Source organism: Nycticebus coucang, chromosome 23 (genome assembly GCF_027406575.1).
Source record: "Nycticebus coucang isolate mNycCou1 chromosome 23, mNycCou1.pri, whole genome shotgun sequence".
In the NCBI taxonomy this organism is placed as follows: Eukaryota; Metazoa; Chordata; class Mammalia; order Primates; family Lorisidae; genus Nycticebus; species Nycticebus coucang.
In genome coordinates, this window is record NC_069802.1 from 22,510,574 (window position 1) to 22,525,661 (window position 15,088).

Below are 15,088 nucleotides of genomic sequence, written 5' to 3' on the forward strand. Positions count from 1 at the left end.
AACAACATGAAGAATATAAAAAGGATATAGCAGAGCTGAAGGAAATGAAATAGTCAATCAGGGAACTTAAAGATGCAATGGAAAGTATCAGCAACAGGTTAGACCATGCAGAAGAAAGAATTTCAGAGGTAGAAGACAAAGTTTTTGAGATAACTCAGATAGTAAAAGAGGCAGAAAAGAAGAGAGAGAAAGCAGAATGTTCACTGTCAGAATTATGGGACTTTATGAAGCATTCCAACATACGAGTTATAGGAATTCCAGAAGGGGAAGAAGAATGCCCCAGAGGAATGGAAGCCATACTAGAGAATATTATAAAAGAAAATTTCCCAAACATCACCAAAGATTCTGACACACTGCTTTCAGAGGGCTATCGGACCCCAGGTCGCCTCAACTCTAACCGAGCTTCTCCAAGACACATTGTGATGAACCTGTCCAAAGTCAAGACAAAAGAAAAGATTCTGCAAGCTGCCAGGAGTAAGCGCCAGTTGACCTACAGGGGCAAATCCATCAGAGTGACCACAGACTTCTCTAATGAAACTTTCCAAGCAAGAAGACAATGGTGGGGGGGGGGGAGAAAAAAAGAAAAAAGAAAGAAAAAGAAAAAGAAAAAGAAAAAAAAGAAGACAATGGTCATCTACCTTTAATCTACTTAAACAGAACAATTTTCAGCCCAGAATTCTGTACCCTGCTAAGCTAAGCTTCAAAATTGATGGAGAAATCAAATCATTTACGGATATACAAACATTGAGCAAATTCGCCACAACAAGACCAGCTCTACAGGAAATACTTCAACCTGTTCTGCACACTGACCACCACAATGGATCAGCAGCAAAGTAAGAACTCAGAAATCAAAGGACAGAACCTAACCTCCACACTGATGCAAAAGATAAAACTAAGCAATGGACTCTCACCAAATAAGACGAATAGAATACTACCACACTTATTAATTATCTCAATAAATGTTAATGGCTTGAATTCCCCACTGAAGAGACATAGATTGGCTGACTGGATTAAAAAACACAAGCCATCCATTTGCTGTCTGCAAGAAACACACCTGGCTTCAAAAGACAAATTCAAGCTCCGAGTCAAGGGTTGGAAGACAATTTTTCAGGCAAATGGAATTCAGAAGAAAAGAGGAGTTGCAATCTTATTTTCAGATACATGTGGATTTAAAGCAACTAAAGTCAAAAAAGACAAAGATGGTCACTTTATATTGGTCAAGGGAAAACTACAACAAGAAGACATTTCAATTCTAAATATTTATGCACCCAATTTAAATGCTCCCAGATTCTTGAAGCAGACCTTACTCAGTCTGAGCAATATGATATCTGATAATACCATCATAACAGGGGACTTTAACACACCTCTTACAGAGCTGGACAGATCCTCTAAACAGAAATTAAACAAAGATATAACAGATTTAAATGAGACCCTAGAACAACTATGCTTGATAGACGCATATAGAACACTCCACCCCAAAGATAAAGAATATACATTCTTCTCATCACCCCATGGAACATTCTCCAAAATTGATCATATCCTGGGACACAAAACAAATATCAACAGAATCAAAAGAATTGAAATTTTACCTTGTATCTTCTCAGACCATAAGGCACTAAAGGTGGAACTCAACTCTAACAAAAATTCTCGACCCCAACCAAAGGCATGGAAATTAAACAATCTTCTGTTGAATAACAGATGAGTGCAGAAAGAAATAAAACAGGAAATAATTAACTTCCTTGAGCATAACAACAATGAAGACACAAGCTACCAAAACCTGTGGGATACTGCAAAAGCAGTTTTGAGAGCAAAATTCATCGCTTTAGATGCCTACATTCGAAAAACAGAAAGAGAGCACATCAACAATCTCACAAGAGATCTTATGGAATTGGAAAAAGAAGAACAATCTAAGCCTAAACTCAGTAGAAGAAAAGAAATCTCCAAAATCAAATCAGAGATCAATGAAATTGAAAACAAAAGAATCATTCAGAAAATTAATGAAACAAGGAGTTGGTTTTTTGAAAAAATAAATAAAATAGATAAACCATTGGCCAGACTAACTAGAAATAGAAAAGTAAAATCTCTACTAACCTCAATCAGAAACGATAAAGGGGAAATAACAACTGATCCCACAGAGATACCAGAGATCATCTCTGAATACTACCGGAAACTCTATGCCCAGAAATTTGACAATGTGAAGGAAATGGATCAATATTTGGAATCACACCCTCTCCCTAGACTTAGCCAGGAAGAAATAGACCTCCTGAACAGACCAATTTCAAGCACTGAGATCAAAGAAACAATAAAAAAGCTTCCAACTAAAAAATGCCCTGGTCCAGATGGCTTCACTCCAGAATTCTATCAAACCTTCAAGGAAGAGCTTATTCCTGTACTGCAGAAATTATTCCAAAAAACTGAGGAAGAAGGAATCTTCCCCAACACATTCTATGAAGCAAACATCACCCTGATACCAAAACCAGGAAAAGACCCAAACAAAAAGGAGAATTTCAGACCAATCTCACTCATGAATATAGATGGAAAAATTCTCAACAAAATCCTAGCCAATAGATTGCAGCTTATCATCAAAAAAGTCATTCATCATGATCAAGTAGGTTTCATCCCAGGGATGCAAGGCTGGTTTAACATACGCAAGTCCATAAACGTTATCCACCATATTAACAGAAGCAAAAATAAAGATCACATGATCCTCTCAATAGATGCAGAAAAAGCATTTGATAAAATCCAGCATCCTTTTCTAATTAGAACACTGAAGAGTATAGGCATAGGTGGCACATTTCTAAAACTGATTGAAGCTATCTATGACAAACCCACAGCCAATATTTTACTGAATGGAGTAAAACTGAAAGCTTTCCCTCTTAGAACTGGAACCAGACAAGGTTGTCCTCTGTCACCTTTACTATTCAACATAGTGCTGGAAGTTCTAGCCAATACAATTAGGCAAGACAAGGAAATAAAGGGAATCCAAATGGGAGCAGAGGAGGTCAAACTCTCCCTCTTTGCTGACGACATGATCTTGTACTTAGAGAACCCCAAAGACTCAACCACAAGACTCCTAGAAGTCATCAAAAAATACAGTAATGTTTCAGGATATAAAATCAATGTCCACAAGTCAGTAGCCTTTGTATACACCAATAACAGTCAAGATGAGAAGCTAATTAAGGACACAACTCCCTTCACCATAGTTTCAAAGAAAATGAAATACCTAGGAATATACCTAACGAAGGAGGTGAAGGACCTCTATAAAGAAAACTATGAAATCCTCAGAAAGGAAATAGCAGAGGATATTAACAAATGGAAGAACATACCATGCTCATGGATGGGAAGAATCAACATTTTTAAAATGTCTATACTTCCCAAAGCAATCTACCTATTCAATGCCATTCCTATCAAAGTACCTACATCGTACTTTCAAGATTTGGAAAAAATGATTCTGCGTTTTGTATGGAACCGGAAAAAACCCCGTATAGCTAAGGCAGTTCTTAGTAACAAAAATAAAGCTGGGGGCATCAGCATACCAGATTTTAGTCTGTACTACAAAGCCATAGTGCTCAAGACAGCATGGTACTGGCACAAAAACAGAGACATAGACACTTGGAATCGAATTGAACACCAAGAAATGAAACTAACATCTTACAACCACCTAATCTTCGATAAACCAAACAAGAACTTACCTTGGGGGAAAGACTCCCTATTCAATAAATGGTGTTGGGAGAACTGGATGTCTACATGTAAAAGACTGAAACTGGACCCACACCTTTCCCCACTCACAAAAATTGATTCAAGATGGATAAAGGACTTAAATTTAAGGCATGAAACAATAAAAATCCTCAAAGAAAGCATAGGCAAAACACTGGAAGATATTGGCCTGGGGGAAGACTTCATGAAGAAGACTGCCATGGCAATTGCAACAACAACAAAAATAAACAAATGGGACTTCATTAAACTGAAAAGCTTCTGTACAGCTAAGGAGACAATAAGCAAAGCAAAGAGACAACCCACACAATGGGAAAGGATATTTGCATATTTTCAATCAGACAAAAGCTTGATAACCAGGATCTATGGAGAACTCAAATTAATCCACATGATAAAAGCCAACAATCCCTTATATCAATGGGCAAGAGACATGAATAGAACTTTCTCTAAAGACGACAGACCTTTTCTAAAGATGACAGACGAATGGCTAACAAACACATGAAAAAATGTTCATCATCTCTATATATTAGAGAAATGCAAATCAAAACATCCCTGAGATATCATCTAACCCCTGTGTGAATGGCCCACATCACAAAATCTCAAAACTGCAGATGCTGGTGTGGATGTGGAGAGAAGGGAACACTTTTGCACTGCTGGTGGGACTGCAAGCTAGTGCAACCTTTCTGGAAGGAAGTATGGAGAAACCTCAAAGCACTCAACCTAGACCTCCCATTCGATCCTGCAATCCCATTACTGGGCATCTACCCAGAAGGAAAGAAATCCTTTTATCATAAGGACACTTGTACTAGACTGTTTATTGCAGCTCAATTTACAATCGCCAAAATGTGGAAACAGCCTAAATGCCCACCAACCCAGGAATGGATTAACAAGCTGTGGTATATGTATACCATGGAATACTATTCAGCCATTAAAAAAAACGGAGACTTTACATCCTTCGTATTAACCTGGATGGAAGTGGAAGACATTATTCTTAGTAAAACATTACAAGAATGGAGAAGCATGAATCCTATGTACTCAATCTTGATATGAGGACAATTAATGACAATTAAGGTTATGGCGGGGGAAGCAGAAAGAGGGATGGAGGGAGGGGGGTGGGGCCTTAGTGTGTGTCACACTTTATGGGGGCAAGACATGATTGCAAGAGGGACTTTACCTAACAATTGCAATCAGTGTAACCTGGCTTATTGTACCCTCAATGAATCCCCAACAATAAAAAAAAAAAAAAAAAAAAAAAAAGAAACTGTCAAAGTTGGTTTTGGCTAAGAATTTCTGGCCAGACACTGTGGCTCACGCCTCTAATCCTAGCACACTGGGAGGCCAAGGTGTGTGACTGCATGAGCCCCGGAGATTGACACCTGCCTGAGCAACAGCGTGACCCCATCTATACTAAATATAGGAAAACTAGCCAGGCATTGTGTTGGGGGCCTGTAGTCTCAGCTACTTGGGAGGCTGAGTCGGGTGATAACTTAAGCCCAAGAATTGGAGGTTGTTGTGAGCACTTACCACAGCATTCTACCCAGGCGATACAGTGAGACTCTGTCCCTGCCCCCCCCCCAAAAAAAAATTCCAATAATCTTTGTGCTGTTTTTGTTTTTTTTTTCCTTGCCTCGGTCTCCCAAGTAGCTGGGACTACAGGCATCTGCCACAACACCTGGCTATTCTTTTAGAGTTGGGTCCCGCTCTAGCTCAGGCTGGTCTCAAACTCATGAGCTCAGGCAATCTACCTGCCTCAGCCTCCCAAGTGCTGGGATTACAGGCGTATACCACTGCACCCAGCCTATGTGCTGCTTATTTTTAAAATCTGTTTTTATTTTTCCTATGGCCTTCTTGTATCTGCAGTGTTCCCTTTTTCTCTATGGCAGCTAAGGATATGCACCTGGCTTTAAACTGAAAAAGAAAAAAAAAAAAAAAACTTTGAACCTGCTCTCATGGTTGAAGTTCTCAAACCAACATCAGAGCAACTATCTCTATCCTCAAATCAAGTTATCACTTCTACTCCTTAACATCTGGGTACATTTTGCTATTGCAGCTCAATGATGTTTTTAATTAGTGTGCCTGTTGGTGAAATTTATGAACTTAAGGACAACCACACATGTCAATTACTAAACTTTTAAAATATATTTCTAAACAGAATGCTTAGAATGTTTTTACAGGTTTTATGCATACACAGCACTGCCTCACGTTTGGGTAAGTCAAATGTATCAAGTAATAATATGTTGTGGTTTATGTTTCGTTATGACCTTAAAGTAAAATGGAGCCTATAATGGTGCCATACATTTACATGGGCGCTCTGTAAGGAGATCAGTCCAGGCTGGTGGTTCTGGATAATGATTTCGGTGGCAAACTCTGAACTGGAATCTTGACCCTGCCATTTAAACTTACTCAGGAGTAGGTGGTGAAGGGGGATATGTGCTTCAAGAAGTTTAAATTTTACATGTAGCATGTACTAGAATTAAAATGAGGATAACAGAATTTTTTGGCTCCTGCATTTATTTTTGTAGTATTTTTTTTCCTTTCTGTTTCTTTCTTAAATTAAATGAAAGGTACAACTTCATTTTGGTCCACTAAAAACTTAGGTAATGATTCTAATTTAGATGCTTTATAGGGTCAACTAGGTCACAGTGTTGGTACACACTTCCTGAGGGGAGTATTTTCAAGGGTACAGGATGATATACAGCAATGAGGTATGCAACACTGTTTTTAGAATGAGTTTGTAAACTTGATTGTCAGACCCTGTATATGTGTGTGAGAGACAGTGTGTGTGTGTGTGTGTGTGTGTGTGTACATACAGCACACCAGTAACAAAATTTTCTAGGAGAGAATTTGTTAGAACACTCAAAAATTGAATAATTATGCTGTCATAACTTTTATTATTGCTAATGCATATTCCACAACTCAGTTACTACATAGAAAAGATAATTTTCGTGACTATTTGTGGGCAGTGATAGAAATGAAGAATTTTTATTAAAATATAGAAAACGAGCTAATGATAATGTGATGATTAAACTGGAAAATCAAAACAAGTCTTTTAGAATGGTTCAGGCAAATAATGAGAAGCAATAGTAATAAGTGGGCCAAGGGTTGACGTCAGTCAAAGGGTGATAGCGGAGGCATTTCCAAAGAGCATTGCTACGGTGTAAGATCTTACACATTCCTGCATTCTCAGCAGTGAGCAACGTGCAGAATAGAAGCTCATCAAAGTTTAATTATCACCATGAATTATGAGTATTACCACAATCGGAGCACTATCAGAGAAAAGACATTATAGACAGAGTGCAATTTATTTTTGTATATCTAGGAAGCTAATGATGTCATTAACTCCAATTTTGAACAAAGCAGAAGAGAAGGCTTTGCAAGAGGAATAGGAAGGGAGGTTATTGAGTTCAGGGAAATTTGAACCCACAAGAATTGGCATTTCCTATGTAAAACATTTACCTGAAGTAGCTCTCTTTAAATAGCTAATTAAATATAATTTGCTGCACTGAGATAAATTAATTTAATTTAGCAATGTGCAGGCAAATACAATTCCTGAGTAGTTTGTTCTTTTACTAAGTGAAATGGAGGTATCAGTGCACTTACTTTAATTCAGAGAATACCTGTTATAATGGGAGAAGCAACTTGGAAAGCAGAGAAAATAAAAAAGAAGAAAGATTATTTTAAGAACTATGCCTTTCAGAATGAGTTGGAAAGTATCTGGAGATCAGAGGTAGGTCGTGAAGAGGAAGACAGGTTTCAGAAGGTTAAATTTTCACTGTAGCATGTACCAGGATTATAATGAGGATAATAGGATTTTGTAGCTTCTGCATATATTTTTGTAATATTTTTTCCTTTCTATTTCTTAAATTAAATAAAAGGCAGAATTTCACTGCAGTCCAATAAAAAGCTAGTTAATGATTATAATTTAGATGCTAGTATGGGGCAATAGCTATTTATACAAATGATTAGGCTAAGCACCTGCTCCAATTTTTCATGTATTTTGCTAACAGTGTTTTTTGTCTTAATTAAAAATGTTAATTAGTGGTGATATAAACAGCAAAAGGAGATCTGGTAACATATGCACAAGAATTGTATAATATGTGCCTAACTTTATTCAAATTGATGAACCAAGCGGGGCAGCATCTACCACACTTACAAACAGTTGCAAGTTTTCAAATGAACCTGAGATTGTTCTGTGAGCATCAGAGTACGTTAACATATGATTGTTCTCTCCTTTACATATTTTGCTTCCTGACTAATTATTGTACATTTATGGAATTTGAACACTACTACCTCTATTTCAATATTTTATGTTTGGATGTCCAACATTATTTTCAGCATGTTTTTAACATATTGAATTCTGCCAATCATAATTTATCCTGAAACTGTTTCCTAGAATATTTGAAAAATTTCCCTTCCCAAGTCCTGTATCCAAATGTTGGCAGGTGTCTATCTTGCTCATGAATAAGGATGGGGAGAGAGTAAAATGGAAAGTTGATGATTTCTAAAGGTATAAATAATACTTTGTTCCCTATCCTCTCAGGGAATAATTCGCAGATGAAAGAAGCATTGTGATTTTCAATGCAATTCATCCAGGGGTGGCATAATTCACAGGGGAGAAAATAAATTAGGATTTTTTGTTTTGCACTTCAGATACGTAACACCACATTTCCTCCATTTGGCCGACCTATCAGATTTCTGGCTGTCATATCATCACATCAAGCAAAAAAGTATAGTCACTGAACCATTCAGTAAAAAGTGGAGCTGGGGGAGTGTCCAAAATAGTTTTCTTACCTACATAACACCAAACTTGGTTTACACAGTTGTATTTGTTAGATTTTTTTCCACTGGGACAAATCGAAATCATTCATTTTTTTTATTTTTTTTAGGAGAGTTTGCACTCAATAACATTTATTAAAAGTATAATAATTTAAAAAATTAAATCGGGTGTATCCCTGTGGTCCCTACTACTTAGGAGGCTGAAGCAGTGGGACAGCTTGATCCCAGGAGCTGGGGGCTGCAGCGAACTATGATTGTGCTTGTGACTATCCACTGAACTTCAGTCCACACAGTCTAGTGAGATCCCAGCTGTAGAAGTAATAATACTCATGATAATAATCAAAAGCATTGGTCTGCTAATTCAATGTTATTCCTTCAACAACAATCTTCTCTCTATTTCTTATAATCATTTAATGGAAAAATACGATGTTATAATATCAATAAGCTTAAAGTACATTACATTAAGTGATCAAATTAATATTTTGGCCCTTTGTAAGGAACAAAATAGCCCATTTATTGGAAACAGCACATCAGGGGAACACAGTGTGCGTTGGCTCCTGTTCCCTGCTCTTCCTGTTGCTCGCTCCACTGGTCCTTTGGCTTGTGTTCAGATATTCCATTCTGACAGCGGCTTTTCTCAATAACCCGGTCACCACAGCCCCCTCCTACCTCAACACACGTACATGAGCCTCATACATACTTGCTATCACGTCATTTTTCGTCATTTTTTTTCTTTGTAGCATGTTCAATGCATGAAATGACGGGTTTATAAAATAATAGATCCATAAGGGCAGAGACTTTCTTTGTTTTTTCTTCTCTCATACTTTCATTAATAGAACAATGTCTGGACCCTGACTGAATATTGTTGTTAAGTGACAGAACTGCTGGGAAGTCTTGCTGAAAAAATAGAAGCTGGTTGTGCGATTGGATGGATCCATCCCGACCTTTCTTATCCACCCTAGACAAAGTCTAGATGAATGACCAGTTGAGGGGAGAGCCCTGTAACCCTATGGCTGCAGAACTGTTTGTTTTTGTTGTTTTGAGCACTGAAATGTAATATTAATATTAATATTATTCATATCATTGGTTAAACCAAAGTCGAGGGTAATTCTGTCCAAATCACGAGTCAAAAACGATGTGGACAGATACAAAGAGAAACCAAATGTATTAACATAGTATCAAATAAGAAAGATAATTAAATTCCTTTAGATTTGAAACCCTGATGCACACATTGCCAATTGGAGGTAAGGGATAAGTATACTTATAATGTATATGACATAATGTGTGGTAAAATACATCACAGACACATATATGTGTGTGTGTATATACATATATATATATTTGCTCACCAAAATTGGTAATGTCTCTATATACATGTGTAATTTTGTCAAATATTATATTTGTATAAATATAGCTATACATATTTCAATAATATATATATATAATATACAATTCTTTTATACAAAAGAAGAGAGAGAGAAAGAATTAAAACACTGGAACTTGAACTGCGGGGATACTGTTATAAGACAGAAGTAACTGGACTGTGCGAAATCATCATCTTGACTTCAGTTAACATGAGTACTTCTGATTCTTTATGCTACATACAAAACACAAAGTATGAAAAGTACGGGAATATACCTTCTTCTCCTAACCTGTCCCCTGATTCTATGAGTTGTGTATGCACCTGCATTAGCCACATTTGGGAGATTGTATCTTTTGGTTTTTTTAATTCATCCAATTTTTTCAATAAATCAGAGTGCTATTACATCTGTATCTGATATGATTAAGAAACTTGGTACAGTTTACTTTGCTTTGTATATGTTTTGAAAGAACAATGAAGAGGGAAAAAAGATATATTTTGTGTAAGATGTGTCTCTTTAGCTGTGTAGGGCTCTCTGGGACATGTGGCCCCTGTGCAGTGGAGAGTGGGAACAGGTAGCACTTAACATCGTACCAGAGCACAAACAAGGAGAAATATACAGAACATAAAATGATAGTGCATGACTTGAATTGAGCAGAGTCCACTAAGGTTTACTCCAGTTACAGTATGGAAAGGTGTTGGCCATCAGAACACCAGATCCAAGACGTTCCTCACGTGACTTTGAAGGAAGGGTATGGTCAAGGAGATATAAATATGTGACAGTTACAAAAAATACAGAACTAAAATTTTCACCAGAAGCTATTTAAGGTATTTAAAATATGGTGGGAAGTTGTCTCTACTTAACAATTAAATGTTACGTTATCTCCGTCCTGCTTTTATCTCTGGGTGTTTCATGAATCACTACATGTGTAATCCCCGTATACCCAAGTCACGACTTCCAGCTCCTTTATAACACACCATGGAGCCATCTGCCACATTTGATCTATCCACTCTCCATTTGACGGACATTCATTTTGTCACGGCTCCTTCTCCTGGCTAAGAACACTGCTGCATTGCATAACCTTGTACATTGTCCTTATGGAGTTTTCCAGAATGACTGCCAATCCCTGTGATCGTACCAGCAGTGCGACTCACATCCCCACTCATTCTTGGCATTTTCCAGCTTTCTAGATTATTACCAGTTCAGTGGGCAAAGCCACATCTTATTGTTATTCTAATGTGCTTTACTCTGTTTAATAATCATTATGAATATTTTTATACATTTATTAGCTTTGGAGGCTGCATCTTCTGAAAACTGACTTTTTGTTTTTCCTTTTGCACACTTTTTACTACTTTATCTTTTCCTTCTTAACTAGCAGGTTTTCTCTGCCTATTCTGGACCTATCTTGTCCTTTATATATATTTAGACCATATTCTTATATTTTGTCATATATATTTCATTTTGTGTTTTCATTCAGTGAGCACATAAACAAAATCAGGATGTAATTATACCAATCACTTTGGCATTATTTTTGTGCATTGGAAGATTTAAAAACCTCTTTCCCATGCCAAGTCAGAAAGTAATTTTGTTTTTTATTAATTATACATTAAGTCTTTAATCCAACTAGAATTCCAATATTGCTTTTCCTTCTATGATAATCTGTTTTCTCTAATACTTTCTACTTAAACTTTCTGACATTTCTTCAATTTAGGAAATGTGGAGGCCCATTTTAGAATCTTTCAAATTTCCACTTGCATGTCTATCTCAAGCACTCTTATTTTTTCTTTAGTTAATACAGTTTACTATTAACGTTGTTGATGTTATGATTACGCCTTTCAAGTGTTAAATTATTTTTGTCTCTCAAACCTAGTCCCCTTAATTTTTTTTAAAAAAAGTAGACTTAGGGACAGAAAGTCCAATCTATGCATATAGGAGTAAACTTGTAGTTTTTTAAAAAATGAAATGGTTGTGTAACTGCATTGAAATTATAGATAACTTTGCCCAGGTAAAGCATCTTTTCATATTATTAGGTTATCTCCTGTAAGAATGTGGATTATTTCTCCACTTGCTTGGGGTTTGTTGAAATATCAGTCACAACAGAAGATTGCTACCTTCTTATTTATCCTGCCTCTATATGCCAGCAGAGAACCTCAAGTAATTCCAAGGAATATAGGATGTGTTAAATGGGGACCAACATTAATACCTAGCTTAACATTTAGAGCTGTAAAATTCTGTCGTCCAGTAACCGTGTTAATCTGAGATGAAAAGTCACCAGGAAAAAAAACTAAGAGAGCAAATGCCTAAAGGGGTTAGAATTTTTAATGGCAAAACACGTGATTCAGGAGGGAGCACTATTATCATTTTGTAAGTCTTATTAAGTCCCCATGCCACTTCTTCTTCTAAAAGACAGTGAAAAGCAGTGCCTACTACGTTTTGCTTTTATACGGTAATTATTCAACAAAAATTCATTTCATGTCAGACAAGTTTCCTTCTTAATAACCCTTCATGAAGCCTGAAGGCATGGATAACAATGGATAACATTGTTTCCCACAGAAATAATACAATTGTTTCTTCTCTTAAAACTACATGTTGTATCTGAATCTCATTCAAAAGTGGCTTAGGGTGGCGCCTTGGGTCAGTAAGTAGGGCGCCAGCCCAATATACCAAGGGTGGCGGGTTCACAACCAGCCCCCGCCAAACTGCAACAAAAAAATAGCCAGGCGTTGTGGCAGGTGCCTGGAGTCCCAGCTACTCGGGAGGCTGAGGCAAGAGAATCTCCTAAGCCCAAGAGGTTGCTTTGAGCTGTGACATCACAGCACTCTACCAAGGATGACAAAAAGAGACTCTGTCTCTAAAAAAAAAAAAAAAAGTTCCTTTCAAAAAATAAATTTAAAAAAAGGGGGCAGTGCCTGTGGCTCAAACAGTAGGGCTCTGGCCCCATATGCCAGAAGTGGGGGTTCAAACCCGGCCCTGGCCAAAAACTACAACAACAACAAATAAATAAATAAATAAATAAATAATAAAATATAAAAAATAAAAAGTGGTTTGCAATAGTTGGAAGAGCATTGTAAAGAGAATCACCAAAAATGTCTTCCATAATGTCCCTCTCGTTGCCTATGTAGCCTACTGAAAAATCCTGTCACTGTTTAGGACCCAAGTATCTCGTTGACTAATTCCTTAATGCCTTCTATACACCTGGTAATGTGTCTTAGCCACTTCCTTCAAGAAGTTCAACATCAAGTAAAGGATACAACTGCATTATCTAATAAGTATGAGTAGTTTTCTCTACTCAAATTATTGTTACACTGTTATCATCTCTAAGGGTTCTGCAGTTTGTCTTTTTTTCCCTCTTTTCACATTGAATATACCACCTGCATTTATTTTACAGTTCTTAAAAGTACTATAAAAATGATTTCTGAAGAATACACATTAGAAACCTATTATTTTGAGAAGGAAAAGCATGATGTGGTTGACTTCGCATGAGAACGGATGAAACAATTGCATTCCTTTTAATCAGAAGAATGATTTCATTATGGCAAAAATCCAAAACCTGAATGAACTGAAAAATGAACAAAATCCACCCTGAACAGTAAGGTGAAAGGGATACACTCATGTTGATAGGAATGAGAAGTTACGTTTTTGTCGCTTAAACATACATTAGGAAAAACAAAATGTATCAAAATTTTCTAAGCTAGTATGTTATTATATCATGTGTTTCTTGCCGGAACGATCTTAATAACAATGCACAGATATACAGTAAAATCTGTCCAGGTCAACATTGCACCAGTGTATGTTTCACTCCACCACCGTTTAGGAAGGTACAGTATTCTGTTTGTCTTCTTTAGGAAAGGATAAATTATACAGAGATATTCAAAATGCTTCAGTTGAGGACTCAAATATATGTATGGCAGTTATCACAGAAACAAATTGCATATTATTTTCAGTTAGCTATAAATTCTTATCTCTCATCTTTATCATGGGGTAGACCCTAAAGAACTAAAAAGAAACAAGATCTACAAATTGTTCTTGTTGTAGCGAAGACAAACAAACAAACCCTGTGAATTTCTGTCCTGGATTAATACCTCAGAATGTCATAGATGTATGTATTAAGTATAAGATGTATTAATACCTCAGAATGTCATAGATGTTTTGAGTAAGTATATCTCTAGTGAGAATCATTAAGTTTCATCAGTGAAATTTTGTGTGAGGTGGTATTCTAATGTCTGTCATTGTGTATGAACTAAGAGTGTATATTAGGTTGACTTACGTAGGTACTATAAATCCAAAAATAGTGATTTAATTTAACTTCCACTATTTGGGGATCAAGTCTAATGAGGGTATATAAATATATAGTATAAAACACAATATCATTTTAGCACTTATAAAATTAATCTGAAAATATAGTTACAAAGTAATTTTTCTCTCCAAAATCTTTTTATATTTATATATAGTTAGTATTTAAAAATATATGTTGTGATAGAACACCTATGCACATAAAGATATTTGGAAGGTTGAATGGATACCAATAGGATGAAACAATAGTAAGGATAGTTCTATTAGCTAATCAACTACACAAAGGTATCTTTTTTTTTTTTATTGTTGGGGATTCATTGAGGGTACAATAAGCCAGGTTACACTGATTGCAATTGTTAGGTAAAGTCCCTCTTGCAATCATGTCTTGCCCCCATAAAGTGTGACACACACCAAGGCCCCACCCCTCTCCCTCCATCCCTCTTTCTGCTTCCCCCCATAACCTTAATTGTCATTAATTGTCCTCATATCAAAATTGAGTACATAGGAGTCATGCTTCTCCATTCTTGTGATGCTTTACTAAGAATAATGTCTTCCACTTCCATCCAGGTTAATACAAAGGATGTAAAGTCTCCATTTTTTTTTAATGGTGGAATAGTATTCCATGGTATACATATACCACAGCTTGTTAATCCATTCCTGGGTTGGTGGGCATTTAGGCTGTTTCCACATTTTGGCAATTGTAAATTGAGCTGCAATAAACAGTCTAGTACAAGTGTCCTTATGATAAAAGGATTTTTTTCCTTCAAATAAAGATCACATGATCCTCTCAATAGATGCAGAAAAAGCATTTGATAAAATCTAGCATCCTTTTCTAATTAGAACAAAGGTATCTTAATAGTGGAGAAAGGTTGACATCAGAGAGTTTCCATTGGTGGTGAAAGATACATGCACTTAATGAACTATAATAAACATTCAACTTCTCA